Below are 12,846 nucleotides of genomic sequence, written 5' to 3' on the forward strand. Positions count from 1 at the left end.
AGTTAGCTAATACATCTGGGTCCAGGGAAGGCTTCTTAAGGAGGGGCCTCACCACCGCCTCCTTCAAGGCTACGGGGAAGACACCCTCCCGTAAAGAAGCGTTTATAATTCCCTGGAGCCAGGCTCGTGTACCCTCCCGGGCAGCCAGTACCAGCCAGGAGGGGCACGGATCCAGTAAACATGTGGTTGCATTCAGCCTACTAATGTAAGATTACTTGGAAAATTCTTCCTTAATTTTACCTAGTCTGCAAATATTTTCTTTTTCTTTCTCCTTTATTTTTTCTTGGTTGTGCTTTGAACAATGCAATGAAGTTTTTTAAAATAACCAAAAAACTGGGGGGAAATGAAAGGAGAGGACAAGATGTATAAAATGTAATAGTCCCTCTTGCTCATTTTCTGAGAAGGGAGAGATAATCAGATTAATAGCAGAGCCTTTAAGGATGCACAACCATTTGCTGATGTCTGACAAAGTCAATCACTGGCAGATCTCCTGCCAATAAAGGAGGAATCATGAGTAGAAAAGAAAACATAATTTACTATCAGTAAAGATTTCCCTGTATGTAAGTGTATAGGAAGAACTTCACGAGTGAATCAACAATATTATGTTTTTTAGATATTGTCTGGGCTAGTGGAATCTGCTGATTTACAAAGAATGAAATATGCAACATACAAATATTAAATTCTAATTTTAGGAATGAAGCACATATTTGTGCACATGCAAATGAATAAATGAATAAATGAATAAATAAATAGCTCAGAAATCTGCTACTTTGTAAATCTAGAAAATATCATATGCACCCACAGCGCCAGTTTAGTTTAGTGGTTAAGGCACCAAGCCAGAAAGCAGGAGACCATGAATTCAAGTCCTGCCTTAGCCATGAATGCCAGCTGGGCCAATTACTGTCTCTCAGCTCACCCATCTCACAGAGTGGTTGTTGTGAAGAATAAAGGAGGAAGGTATGTTGGATATATTCACCATCTTGAGTTATTTATAAAAATAATAAAGGTGGAATATAAATAAATAATACTGTTTTAACATTTTTTCTTTTGCTCTAGAATTTAGCAATATAAGTAATCCAATTTATCGCAATATAGTATGTTCTGATTGAAGACACTAGAACTACACAACATTTAATCCACATAACTAGACAACATTTAACCATATAACTAATTTCCTACATTCTGTGTCATCAGGAGGGCTAAACTGGAAAATTTCAGATGTGTTATGTTGTTACATGGAAGACAAAAATTATAAGGGGGAGATCTGCATAGTACAGTAATGGAATTTGCCTATATAATTAATTTAAAAGTTGAGATTTTGGGGATGCCTCTATGTTGGTTAATTCAAGTACCAATTGAAGAGTTTCTGAACGATTGAATATTGATTTTGTTACCATGCAATATAAAAGCTGAAGTGAAAATGTCCACTAATTGTAATTAATGTCCTTGTTAACTTGGAAGAATTGTCTGCTAAACATTTTTGAATGCATTGTTCACGCAAATTCAAGTATTGCTTAGAAGTTACAAATTTCTCCCTCAAAAAGGAAACACGCATACAGCATAGCTTATAAATATAAGAATCAAGTTTTGGTTTGGTTTTCATATCTGTAAGGCACAGTGTAAATAAAACAAAAACAAAATACAGAGAGTATTGTATTGTATAATGACAAACTTCTAAAATGCTAAGATGGTGAAGAGACAAGCAAGCTAGGAGGATTCCGTATTTTAAAACTGTTTAAAATATGGAAGACGGAAACCTTATTTATAAAAGGATTCTAAGACTCATGATTCCATCCTCAAACATCCTGCTGACCAGCTGAGACAGTCATTCTCTTGGCCCAAGGGTGAGATCTCCTGGCTGCAGCACAACATTTTAGAGAGTTTGGGATAACAAATATATTCTGACAGTATCCCATATGGTATCTGTTGAAGACTGGGCAAGACAGACCTATGTACAGATTGTTGTGTTTAGGTTTATTTTGCAGAGACATTGTTGTTTTTAGGTCAGCTGTAGGAAGGAAACCAAAGAGTTCCACCATACATTCAACCCACTGTAATCAGGACAAAAGGCTCCAAATCATAAATTACAATAGGCTTGAGACCAAGATCAAAAGGGAAGGTAAACGTTCCACTTTCCTGTCTGAATGTTAACTTGAGATCTCTTTAATCAAATAACAGGTCACTGTTTTCGATCAACAAATGTTAAACTAAGAATACCACCTGTAATCAGCAGGGTGCCTGATTACAAAGAGGGTGCACTTTCAAGGAATAAGGGCAAGGTTTTCCTAGATAAAGATCTCTTGAAAAAGACTTAGTGCAGCCACCTCTGACAGCTGATTTTTGTATATTGTGTTCTTGGAATAAACTTCATCTCTGATTCAAGCAACTGCCTAAATTCTTTATTCCCAGCTCGGAAACAAACCTGGTAAGATTCTTTCTAACACTACTATTCAGGAAAATGAAGGCAGAGGGTGCACACAAACAGCTAGAAGTGCTGTGCTGCTATTCCCAGCTTTCCTTGACATTCATCATACATACAGGTTGGAGGCTTGAAGTAAAGCACTGCTTGCCTATTTGCATTAGTTCTGATTTGCAAGAGAATATGGGGGAATTTCTGCTAGCTGTACAGTACTTGAATAGATAAATATTACTGGTCTTAAGTCATTCTACAAATTGGCCGGTCATGAATTTTTATGTTTGGTTTCCCAGATTCACAACTTTTAAAGAGAAACATTTTTTTGTCCCAAAATGGAGCTTTTCTATAAGGCTTCAAAGTGCAGAATACCCAAGCCATATATATTTTTTTTGTAAGCAGACAGATGGGTGACAAGTACGACACATGTTAAACATTTTCTGGCTTCTTTCTCGCCTAATTTTCCCCAAAGTACTAGATTTACATTGCACATGTGAACAGTGGCAATAAAAATGCAATTTTAAAGATTCTAATTTTAACTGATACACATTTCTCTATTCTTTAGTTCTCATTATTTTTAGTCACGCTTCTTATGTTTTATATGTTTGAACAATTTATTGGAAAAAANCTGTAACAATGTGATAATAAGAAGCTTTTAACAGTAAAGATGACATGTGGAATAGACAGACTTGCCAAATAATTTGTAGATGGAGTGCCTGTTTTCTTTTGGAGTTGCCAACCAAATTATCATTTTTGCTTGAGTGGAAGAAACTGCTTTTATCTTCTCTGCTGCGTTTCAGTAATTGATGTACTGATTATGCTTTATATATGCAGAAGCCTGAAAAGGAAATAGCAGGAGGACTAGGTGCACTAAAATTCACCTGTGCTGACATAGATAGCATTGGAAGCAGCAAATATCTAACTGCAATTTGCCAAGCTTGTTCTCGTGAAGAAACTACTATCTGATAGTGACTCTGAAGATAAAACAGTAATGATGGGAGGAGTCCTCTATCAGTTTGATTATTTAGAACGACAGTTACTAGTAGGATTGTTCTAGCAGGAGCCCATCCAGCACCTAAGTATTCATAGTCTTGTATGAGTTCATCACTATGCCTTCCAATTGATGAATGACACTGAAAGAGTGCACAGCATGTTTAATAATTGTGTAAAGCTAGGATCTTGCAAAAAGAGCGCAATGGGTAAATGTTGGTTCTCTATACCAGGGGTCTCCAATCTTGGCAACTTTAAGACTTGTGAATGTCAATGCTGGATAGTGAATTCTGGGAGTTGAAGTCCAGAATTCTTAAAGTTGCCAAGTCTGGAAACCCCTGTTCTAAACTGCTTGACATATTTTAAATATATGGATGCTTCATGGGAGATTATTGTTGAATCTCCCAATGAATATTTTTCTAATAGAAGCCATAGAGGTCCCTAGTTTTGATTGAGACTATGCTGCCCAGATTAGTTCTCAGATGCTGTTGGTTATGTCAAAACTAAACTAAATGGGATTTTGGCAAGAAAGTGACCACATACTAGCCTACAAATTAATTAGATAATGATAATAAAATGCAAGTGATGCTTCTCGAAATTAATGGGGACCAATCTCATTATGGAGCACGATAACCTAGTTCACAGATGAAAAACAGCTACAAATGATATTTGTAATTTTTATTTTCTGGAGAATGTCAGAAGGTGACTTGTCTTCATTTCAACATCTACCCTCTAACAAAATGCAAAACACTTTGTTGTCTCATTTTCATCAAATAAAAGAAATGTTATAAATAGAAATTCCAGAATTAAAGAGTTTATGCAGTTTAAATGACAAATATGAGTTTGCAACGTCACCAACCAGCTGTTTTTTTAAATCTAGAGTATATAAATGTAATAGTTGAAGAAGCTGGCAATATTAATGTAAAATAACTATAAATGGCTCCCTTCTTTTAAATATTGTCAATATAGGTTCTTTTATCACAGCTAACATTTTTCTGATAAAGATCTGACCCTAAAGAGAAATCAGAAATTTATATTATTTATTAAGATACACAAATGGCCAATTTTTTAAAAAGTGTTTTATTTAATGTGTAGCTTAGACTCATATCTTCATAAGTGCAGATAGCTTTTACATAATTACTATGGTGACAGTGTTATATTTATTAGGAGAACCAAAAGTTAGAACCATTTTCAGGTATGATTTAACAAAAGCTCTGGAGTAATCCTAAAAAACGGCTATTTTGTCATGAAAAATGCAAGAATAGTGACATAAGTTAAAGACTCATCTAGGGCTAAGCTGCTCAGAAAGCCTTTATAAGCCTTTTCCTAACAAGTGCAACAAAATGGGAAACATTTGTTGAAGGACACAAATATCTGTAAAGGACAAACAAATTCCAGGGTCAATAACCCATATATTTAATTTCAATTCAATTTAGCACATTAGCAAACTGACAAAAAAGCATTCTCAGATACTGTTGTGTTGTGAATACTATTGATTGAAGAATTGAAGTATGCCATTACAAGAGATATAAACAACCAAAGTATTAAATCAGCATTATTTTTGGTTTCAGTAATTTCAAGATGTCTTTATTTCTGGAAAGAATGAATTTTGAAAGAACAAAACATCTCAATTGATTAATTCGATAAATATTTACTAATCTGCCTTTGCTGTGTAACAAACAAATCAAACTTCTATTTAGATTATCATGACTTACCAAAAATACTTAGATAAATGTGTAATCATTGGCCAGATACCATTAAAAATAATTTACTCTACAAAATATTAATTCATATTTGTGCCACTCATCTATTTGCTCATCTTAAAAAGAATACATTTGCAGAATAAGTAGAAACAAACCCATCCACTGTGTGAAGCTTCACTCAGTGATAAAGCACTTGCAAAAAGACCAGACCCCATCCTCAGGATTACAAGTAAACTTGAGATAGATTTCTATATGAAATTCTAAAGAATAAATAACAGTTCCTGCAGACTAACAGCAGGTGTCCTCCAACTGACTTGAATTTAAAGAGTTCCAGATAGCATAAGGCCAGATTGTGTGCCCAGGATGTAAACAATTCAGAACTAGCCAGATAAGTACTATAGCAGGGGTCTTCAAACTTGGTCCTTTTATGACTTGTGGACTTCAACTCCCAGAATTCCTCAGCCAGCATGCCTGGCTGAGGAATTCTGGGAGTTGAAGTCCACAAGTCATAAAAGAGCCAAGTTTGAAGACCCCTGTACTATAGTTTTTGTCTAGCTTATAAAAATAACAATATTTTTCTATTATGTTGCCTGACTACTACATTACTGAAGTTATATATAACACACCAATATGGAAAATATTACTATCTAATTTAAATGTCAATTAAGATTCAGCCCTTATTTGGATGCTGAATGTGGATATGAACATACAGCTGAAATTTTATCTATATCTACAGTATAGATTCCATAAAACTATTGCTTATCAGTTAAAACAAAGCAAAATAGAAATCCGTAGACAAATGATGATTTCATTTTAACAAACTTTAACAAAATATATCTTTAAATGTAATAGAAATTTCTATTTGTTCCCTATTCTGATTAAGTATTCTTATCATATTGGCTACTTTGCTCATTATTGATCATTGATGCACTTTCAGTAACAGTGAAAAATATTTTATCTAATACTAATGTAAGATTACTTGGAAAATTCTTACTTAATTTTACCTAGTCTGAAAATATTTTCTTTTTCTTTCTCCTTTATTTTTTCTTGGTTGCGCTTTAAACAATGCAATGAAGTTTTTTAAAATAACCAAAAAACTGGGGAAAAATGAAAGGAGAGGACAAGATATATAAAATGTAATAGTCCCTCTTGCTCATTTTCTGAGAAGGGAGAGATAATCAGATTAATAGCAGAGCCTTTAAGGATGCACAACCATTTGCTGATGTCTGACAAAGTCAATCACTGGCAGATCTCCTGCCAATAAAGGAGGAATCATGAGTAGAAAAGAAAACATAATTTACTATCAGTAAAGATTTCCCTGTATGTAAGTGTATAGGAAGAACTTCATGAGTGAATCAACAATATTATGTTTTTTAGATATTGTCTGGGCTAGTGGAATCTGCTGATTTACAAAGAATGAAATATGCAACATACAAATATTAAATTCTAATTTTAGGAATGAAGCACATATTTGTGCACATGTAGATAGATAGATAGATAGATAGATAGACAGACAGACAGACAGACAGACAGACAGACAGACAGACAGACAGACAGATAGATAGATAGACAGATAGACAGACAGACAGACAGACAGACAGATATCTCACAAACCTGCTACTTTGTAAGAAACCTGCTACTTTGTAAATCTAGAAAATATCATATGCAGCCACAGAGCCAGTTTATTTTAGTGGTTAAGGCACCAGGCCAGAAAGCAGGAGACCATGAGTTTAAGTCCTGCCTTAGCCATGAACGCCAGCTGGGCCAATCACTGTCTCTCAGCTCACCCACCTCACAGGGTGGTTGTTGTGGAGAATAAAGGAGGAAGGTGTGTTGGATATATTCACCATCTTGAGTTATTTATAAAAATAATAAAGGTGGAATATAAATAAATAATACTGTATTAACATTTTTTTCTTTTGCTCTAGAATTTAGCAATATAAGTAATCCAATTTATCGCAATATAGTATGTTCTGATTGAAGACACTAGAACTACACAACATTTAATCCACATAACTAGACAACATTTAACCATATAACTAATTTCCTACATTCTGTGTCATCAGGATGACTAAACTGGAAAATTTCAGATGTGTTATGTTGTTACATGGAGGACAAAAATTATAAGGGGGAGATCTGCATAGTACAGCAATGGAATTTGCCTATATAATTAATTTAAAAGTTGAGATTTGGGGGATGCCTCTATGTTGGTTAATTCAAGTACCAATTGAAGAATTTCTGAACGATTGAATATTGATTTTGTTACCATGCAATATAAAAGCTCAAGTGAAAATGTCCACTAATTGTAATTAATGTCCTTGTTAACTTGGAAGAATTGTCTGCAATACATTTTTGAATGCATTGTTCACGCAAATTCAAGTATTGCTTAGAAGTTACAAATTTCTCCCTCAAAAAGGAAACACACATACAGCATAGCTTATAAATATAAGAATCAAGTTTTGGTTTGGTTTTTATATCTGTAAGGCACAGTGTAAATAAAACAAAAACAAAATACAGAGAGTATTGTATTGTATAATGACAAACTTCTAAAATGCTAAGATGGTGAAGAGACAAGCAAGCTAGGAGTATTCCATATTTTAAAACTGTTTAAAATATGGAAGACAGAAACCTTATTTATAAAAGGATTCTAAGACTCATGATTCCATCCTCAAACATCCTGCTGACCAGCTGAGACAATCATTCTCTTGGCCCAAGGGTGAGATCTCCTGGCTGCAGCACAACATTTTAGAGAGTTTGGAATAACAAATATATTCTGACAGTATCCCATATGGTATCTGTTGAAGACTGGGCAAGACAGACCTATGTACAGATTGTTGTGTTTAGGTTTATTTTGCAGAGACATTGTTGTTTTTAGGTCAGCTGTAGGAAGGATATCAAAGAGTTCCACCATACATTCAACCCACTGTAATCAGGACAAAAGGCTCCAAATCATAAATTACAATAGGCTTGAGACCAAGATAAAAAGGGAAGGTAAACGTTCCACTTTCCTGTCTGAATGTTAACTTGAGATCTCTTTAATCAAATAACAGGTCACTGTTTTCGATCAACAAATGTTAAACTAAGAATACCACCTGTAATCAGCAGGGTGCCTGATTACAAAGAGGGTGCACTTTCAAGGAATAAGGGCAAGGTTTTCCTAGATAAAGATCTCTTGGAAAAGACTTAGTGCAGCCACCTCTGACAGCTGATTTTTGTATATTGTGTTCTTGGAATAAACTTCATCTCTGATTCAAGCAACTGCCTAAGTTCTTTATTCCCAGCTCGGAAACAAACCTGGTAAGATTCTTTCTAACACTACTATTCAGGAAAATGAAGGCAGAGGGTGCACACAAACAGCTAGAAGTGCTGTGCTGCTATTCCCAGCTTTCCTTGACATTCATCATACATACAGGTTGGAGGCTTGAAGTAAAGCACTGCTTGCCTATTTGCATTAGTTCTGATTTGCAAGAGAATATGGGGGAATTTCTGCTAGCTGTACAGTACTTGAATAGATAAATATTACTGGTCTTAAGTCATTCTACAAATTGGCCGGTCATGAATTTTTATGTTTGGTTTCCCAGATTCACAACTTTTAAAGAGAAACATTTTTTTGTCCCAAAATGGAGCTTTCCTATAAGGCTTCAAAGTGCAGAATACCCAAGCCATATATATTTTTTTTGTAAGCAGACAGATGGGTGACAAGTACGACACACGTTAAACATTTTCTGGCTTCTTTCTCGCCTAATTTTCCCCAAAGTACTAGATTTACATTGCACATGTGAACAGTGGCAATAAAAATGCAATTTTAAAGATTCTAATTTTAACTGATACACATTTCTCTATTCTTTAGTTCTCATTATTTTTAGTCACGCTTCTTATGTTTTATATGTTTGAACAATTTATTGGAAAAAAGAGAATTCTATCTATAGTAAGATCTAAAACACTAGTGGAAATTTGTAGCACACAAGGCTTAAGCATTTCAAGTATTTCATGTTAAAAATCTGATAAAATTATGGTAACTAACTCAGAATTAGATGTCCACTTTCAAAATGGAAAAGCCAAGTTTAGTTCTGAAAACGTTTACGATTGTATTGGTGACATGTTAAGAAAAACTAATTAATAGCCATTTTGTAGACAGTTGGAATATAATAGCAAAATAAATATCAAAATCAGTGGTGCCTCAATATAACACAAATATTTAAAGAAAAATATTGTTAACTGTAGCTGGAATGAATTATATGTATCTTCTATGAAAAGCAATTTAGAGGTTTAGTGTTAAATTAGGCTATTTAAAAAAAAAAGAAACAACATTTATAAAATTGAAGAATCTAGAAAAAAGGCCTTATGAAAGATTCTCTTTCAGAAATTGTGACATTTATAACAATGCAAAGTAACAATCTTTTATCACACCTAGAGAATCTAACCATTTCCTGTTCTCTGACCTTTAGATAGTGAATATATGGAGAAAAATCTCTTATTATTTGGATCCACTTTAGTTTCTTTTTTTAGAAAGACTTTTAATAGAAATAAAAGGAAATAATAAAGCAAGTGTTAACCTTTATTTGAACTGTCTGTTGCTATTCTAAGAAAGTATCCTCTGAAAGGCAAAAAAAATGTAACACAATTATTTTCTCTATGTAATAATACTGCATTAGTACCAGTTATTTTGAAATACGGCATCAGTTAACAATTAGGAATCTTGCCATAAATACAATACCTAATATACCTATAAAAAGAATTATATTTTAAAACATTACTATAATATAAATGATTATGCTTAAGCTATTTTGTGTTTTCCTTTTTTCCGAAAAACTACTGCTTTTCTTACAATAACATTAACATCCTTTGTAAAGCATCAGATGACTAAAGTGGCTCTAGAATCATGCTCTCAAAGTTATATAGTGCTACAAACAAATGATTGAGGCCTATACTTCCATAGAGGAAAGAGACAAAATAGAAGCATTTAACTTTTTGATTAGGATAGGGTATATTTTAAGGGTGTTGATTTGAAAGGGATCTATGAGGGCCAGGAAAACAAATGACTAATGAACTTGCCAAAATTGAAGTGTGACATATATAGCCAGCCTAAAAGCCCTTTAAAAAATATTATTTTATACTTGGATATTCAAAATTATCAGTGAATCTGAAATGCTATAGTAAAAGATTATTTAGTTTTGAACTGTATAAACAGCACCAATCTGTTATAATTCTTGGTGGTTTTTGGACTTATTTCCAATCCCTTTCAACATGTTAGCTCTGTTTATGTATGGGTAAATATGAGAATCTAATTATGACAAATGCAAATGTGTTGCCTATGTTTACACAAATATCTGAGGATTTTATCAGGGAAGATGTTCATGTGTTTTCTCTGTGATCTGTGTAGGTCCCCTCCCCTCCCCCCCCCAAGCCCGGTGTGTTGAATGTATGCGTTTTTGTTGTATGGGTACACTATGAGTTATAAGGTTTGCATATACTGTACTCTGAGTCTGATAATCCATAGACAGAATGGAGAGGAACTTAGAATGGAGCTGTTGGCAGCATCCCTAGCTGTTGCCTCTCCCAAAGGGATGCAGTGGGAAAGCTTCTTCTGGATGTTTTCTTCATAGCTCCTAGCAAGATCTAACCTATTTTTGAACTCAAGCTTTCTTCTGAATTTGGTTCCTTTCTGTTCTTCTTCTTCTTTTTTTTTTTTTTGAGAAGTCTCTTGCTCATGGGCGAGTCCCAACTTTTTAGAATAAAATATTTCTAACTGAAAAGAAAAGCTGAACATTTCTTCAAAATGCTACTCTTGATGTAGATTATACTCAATGTGACTACCATCTGTCACACAGGATTTTCATTCATAACAAGAAATTACATCATCCGAATCCCTTCCAACTTGTAAACATTCTTCCTGAACTATATGTCCAAAACTAGTCTACTTTAAATGAATTAATGCACAATGACTTAAGCACTTATAGTGAGTGAGAAAAATGTTTGCATAGGTGGCAAGCCAGCAACCATTCATATGTTCAAAGCTGCATTTCTTTCCAAATCCACCATCATAACAATGGTTATTGGGTCACTTACAAACACAATTCCAGATTATGAAGCATTTCTTTAAATACTAGTTCTACTCATTCGCACAATTTAATTATATGAACCAGCCCTCAGTTGTTGTTTTCCATAAAATGTTGCATTGCAGAGCTGTTCAGCAATGCAACACTGCCTTGGGAAGAGATGAATTCTCCTTAGCTGGAGAAGTTGAAACAGATGTTAGATAACCTATCAAAGATCTTCCACCGAGCAGTGGGTTACACTAGATATCTCTTAAGGTTCAACCTTTATGTTGCAACCTTTGCATTCTCTGATCTAGGAATACTAAAATTGAAAATACAGAACTTTTAACAAAAGTTAAAAAGATATGTTAACTGTAAATTTATAAATATATTGCTTCCTTGGTTACCTAAAGCAAATGGCAATTTATTTCAGGTAACTATGGGGAGGCATTTTTAAAATGAGAAGAGTAAGCTTGAGTTTTAAGACTCTAATAAAGTATTTCATTCTATGAACAACAAACATTCTTATCTGTATATAACACAAAACAATTATATGAGCAATTCTAGATAAGCCTGGAAGTTGTTCTTTCTATTCTGCAGTCATGAATGAATGAATGAAATAACTTTCTAACTCACCTTAATTTAGCGTAAGACTAACTTCAAGAACAGTTTACCTATTATGTATTTTTAAAAAGCCAAGTTAAAGGCACAGTAATATAAAGATGGTTTGTCTTGTGGACTGGGTGCTATAACAAATTTCATAAGCGAAGTTGAATTCAATAATATTCTACAGTTAAGATTTGGACTCAAAACTTTTGCATCTTTAACAATTATAACAGAAGGTGCAAGGGGAGGGAAGAGACCAAAGTTGATAGGAAACAGTGATTTATTCAGCAGCATTATGTCTAGATGAGGACATGGGTAGACAGACAGAACAAAATTATGGTAGCAAAATATTTACAAACCTACAGCTTCGTATGTTACTATGACTGCAGAGTAGAAAAAGGCCAGGTTCATATATAATACTAAAACAATTTTAATATAACAAATAAAAATGAGCTATCATGAACTTTGGCTCTTACTTCTTTGTGGAAAAAAAAAGAAATTCAAGAGTTTTCATGTTATTCAAAAGTGTGTAAGTTTAATTCACTTGCTTAACGCTAGTTAATTTAATCTGTAGTTCAGTAATTTGGTTTGTCTTAAACTAAAATAGTAAATGTCAGTTAGTTGATAGTATTGTCAGGCAAAAGAAAAAGGGAACAGGAAAAAAGTGCATGTCCTAGATGCTGTTTCTCAAGAGGCTCACAGCTTGGTTTTCTCCCACTCAATACATGTAAAACAAATAAGTGTGCAAAGGGTGGAAAGGCATGTTTGTTTAGAACTGGGTCCAAATGTTCTTTGAAATTTCTTCATCAGAGAAAGTGGGTGGGCTATTTCTCTTTATTTCTCCAGATTCAGGAAAACTTTTCCAATTGTATCTCAAGAGCAGGATTCCGATGGTATCACTATTATTCTGTCATGGTATCTTCCCTTGGAATTTAACGGAAGCATAGGAAATTAAGTAGATTGCAAGCCACTGAAGTAATTATTGTACAGTGACGGACCGAGCAATCTGGGTGTATACTTTGCATAACTTATAATAAAGTAGTGCAAGAATACCACATGCCATTCTTGAGAATTTTTTTAAAAAAATGAAAGCAGT

The 12,846-nt window shown here is 34.0% G+C and overlaps 1 protein-coding gene across 1 annotated transcript in view; it reads right to left on the bottom strand.

The window, feature by feature from the left end:
- FER (FER tyrosine kinase) overlaps window positions 1-12,846 on the bottom strand; it is a 130,245-nt gene that overhangs the window by 23,433 nt on the left and 93,966 nt on the right. The gene's annotated exons all lie outside the window — the stretch shown is intronic.

The sequence above is a fragment of the Protobothrops mucrosquamatus genome, unplaced genomic scaffold (assembly GCF_001527695.2).
Source record: "Protobothrops mucrosquamatus isolate PMUCROS unplaced genomic scaffold, P.Mucros_1.0 scaffold3080, whole genome shotgun sequence".
NCBI lineage: Eukaryota > Metazoa > Chordata > Lepidosauria > Squamata > Viperidae > Protobothrops > Protobothrops mucrosquamatus.